The sequence below is a fragment of the Elephas maximus genome, chromosome 14 (genome assembly GCF_024166365.1).
Source record: "Elephas maximus indicus isolate mEleMax1 chromosome 14, mEleMax1 primary haplotype, whole genome shotgun sequence".
In the NCBI taxonomy this organism is placed as follows: Eukaryota; Metazoa; Chordata; class Mammalia; order Proboscidea; family Elephantidae; genus Elephas; species Elephas maximus.
Window position 1 is genome coordinate 2,227,396 of NC_064832.1, and position 3,558 is coordinate 2,230,953.

General features: G+C 37.7%; 1 pseudogene; it reads left to right on the plus strand.

Annotated features, from left to right (window-relative positions):
- The first annotated feature begins 2,385 nt into the window (after positions 1-2,385).
- Positions 2,386-3,284, plus strand: LOC126058388 (olfactory receptor 13G1-like; annotated as a pseudogene).
- The last annotated feature ends 274 nt before the right edge of the window (positions 3,285-3,558 follow it).

The following is a 3,558-nucleotide window of genomic DNA, read 5'->3' on the forward strand; positions in this document are numbered from 1 at the left end:
TGAGTACTTATTTCTGGGTAGGGCAAAAGTTTAATGCTCTTAGCTACTAACTAAACGGTTTGAGGTTTGAGTCTACCCAGAGGCACCTCAGAAGAAAGGGCTGATTGATGATCTCCTTCCAAAAACTCAGCCATTGAGAATCCCGAGGGGTACAATTCCACTCTGAAATACGTAGGGTCACCATCAATCAGAATTGACTCAATGGCAACTGAGTTTTTTATGTAGGTAATGTCATGTAGGCTGGAAGGGGACTGATTTTTTTTTTTTTATAGATTCATCTCAAGAAATTTTGATGCCAGATCTCTGGTTCAGATGGTGTGATCTTTCCATACCCTTTTAATATCATTTGAAGCCATATTCAACACTCACTACTTTAACAATTGGTTGATATAATTTAGTTCATTATCAAATCTTTTAAATATTTGAAGACAACAAATTTGCATATATTTTCCTTCCATGAATCTTTTTTTTTTTTGTCCATTTGTTCTTGCAAATATTACTTATTCATGTGTTGTGTAACTTTGCTGTGCTTTGCCTAAAGGCATATACCAGAAAGGTTAATAACAATATTTTTGGAGTCAGACAATCTAAGTGCCAATCTTGGCCCACTCATTTATAAGATGTGTAATTCTAGCCATGGTTATTTTAACTCTCTGTGCAGTGTTTCATTATCACAACCACATTGAGACTTTAGCCTTCAGTTATTAAAGACTCAGTGTAAATTATATCATATCTGCAGAACCTGTCACATATCATATATCCAAGTAATGGTACTTGTTATGTTAGTGCATTACATGGAAAAGAAAATTAAAGTTAAGAATCCTCAACCTTGATTATATATTAGACAAAATCTTTTTTTTTTCTTGGTCTGAACAACTGCCAATTAATCAATCAGTAGCTTAAATTTATTTAGCCGGTTAATTAAATGAGGCTGCAAAACTACAAATTAGACTTGACTTTGGACCCACACTCAAAAAGGATTTGTATTTATGCTTCTGTTTAGGTATAAGAGAAAAATTACAAGCTCTAAAAAGTCGAAGGACACTGAAAAAATAAAGCTGTGAATAAATTCATGAGTATTTCAAAAACTTCTAGTAGATTCATCTAATCATGACAGTTCTAACAGCCATGAATTCACGTAAATAACATACTGTGCATTAAAAAAAAAAGAAACTAACAAAGTAAATAAGCAAAAAAGAAAACAGGTAGCAAAAATGCTACAGAAGTTTTGGGAAAGAATAAAATAGCACAAGAATTTCATTTATACTCATAGTAGCTGCTTTCCAGAAAACTGTTTCCAGCTGCCTCTTTTCCTTGGTTATCTGTCCGACACTTTAGCTCTGTCTATACAATATATGGGCCTGAGTCCCTGAGTGGTTCAATGGTTAAGCCCTCGACTGCTCGTCACAACCTTGGTGGTTCAAGTCCGTCCAGAGTGTCCTCGGGAGGAAGTCTAGAGATCTACTTCTGAAAAATCAGCTGCTGAAAACCCTGTGGAGAACAATTCTGCTCTGACACTCGTGGAGTCTCCATGAGTTAGAGTCAACTCAGTGACGACTGGTTCAGTTTCTAGTTTTTATATAATTTCTAATTTTTATCCCAAATTATTCAATTTCATAGAACTAAGTAATCTGAAGCTTATGAAACTTAAATGGTTAACTTAAAACTGCAATAAAAAGAAGATGCAATCCTAGATCGTCTATTTTTAAACCCAATTATCTTGCCATTATCTGAGAGTATAGCAAGTGATTAGTTCACTCAACTTCAGCAATATGCTTGTCAAACTGAAGAAAAAGTGTCAAAGCAGATATATGATTAATTTTTTTAGTATTTGGACTGTAATAGTCAATGGCCACGTGGATATCCAGTGTTAGATTATTATGATAGGCGTTTTTTCCCTGAAATGTCCTCACTGTAATTAGCTCTGTTGTTCCAGTTATTCTTACTAATATGTTTCAAGAAAGACATCTAAGAATATCATGTGACTAACCAAGCTAAAGAGATATGTATTTATTTGTATTATATTTTCATGGGGTGTTTACATAAGAAAGTAAATTATTCTTAGACAAGTTTCAACTCAGAAAATAATATAGAAATATATGAAGGGACTTATTTTTCTTATCTTTTTCTTCTTAACCACTGGCTTTAGTTTGAGTCATCAATAGAAGAACACAAGTCAGAGAATGGCATCTGTCTGGAAAATAAAGGGTATTGTCTGGAAGGGAGAATTCCATCGTAACGGAATTCCTACTACAGAGTTGTATCAAATCGTTAAATTCACGCACACATGCTCACCACAGAAAATCTCCTAATAACAATTTGCAGATCCCTTTAACTCCCGTCATTCAACCAGTGCAATGTCAGTCATTTAATCGCCAAAGGAGGATGAACCACAGCATAGTGACTTAGTTCATAGTCCTGGGCCTCACCAGAAATCCTGAACTCCAGGGAGTTCTCTTTGTTATCTTTCTCTTCATCTATCTTGTGGCTTTTCTTGGTAATATGCTCATTGTTGTTGCCATAATTTATAGCACCACTATGTCTTCCTTCTGGCACTGGCAATCATGGACATCATCTGCACAACAAGCATCATGCCCAAAATGCTGTGGCCCACACTCACGTCAGAGAAGATCATCTCATATGGCGGCTGCATGTCCCAGCTCTTCTTCTTCACATGGTCCCTTGGGGCTGAGATGGTTCTCTTCACCACCATGGCCTATGACTGCTACGTGGCCATCTGCTTCCCTCTTCGCTATAGCACTATTATGAACCGTCATATGTGTGTGGCCTTGCTCAGCATTGTCGTGGCTATTGCAGTGACCAATTCCTGGGTGCACACGGGTCTCATCCTGAAGCTCACCTCCTGTGGGCCCAATACCATTGACCACTTCTTCTGTGAGATACCTCCCCTTCTAGCTTTGTCCTGCAGTCCCGTGAGAGTCAACGAGATGATGGTGTATGTTGCTGACATCATCCTTGCCATTGGTGACTTTATTCTCACCTTCATCTCCTATGGTTTTATTATTGCTGCTATTCTCAAAATCTGCACAGCAGAAGGCAAGAAGAAGGCCTTTTCAACATGCTCATCCCACCTCATCGTGGTTTCCCTCTACTATTCCCCTCTAATCTACACCTATATCTGCCCTTCTACCAGCTACACATTTAACAAGGACAAGGTGGTAGCTGCACTCTATACTATGGTGACCCCCACATTAAACCCGATTGTGTATAGTTTCCGGAACAAGGAGATGCAGGTGGGGATTAAGAAAGTGTTTCTTCTCTGAAACGTTACTGGTTTCAAGAGACTATCAATGCTGTAGGCTAGAATCATCCCCTGGAACACCTCAGATTTTAATAACCTTTCGGTGTTGCCTCTACTCCACATTTCCCATTCTCTCTTAAGAACAAGTCTGTTTTACTCCACTGTAAGTCATTTCCTTAGCTCCTATTTTCTAAGATACACTTATTCCCTTACCTTTGCATCTATGTTGGCTTTTACACGTAATTCCACAAGTTTTTGAAATACTCTTCTTCATGAAAACTTTCCAAATTCATCAC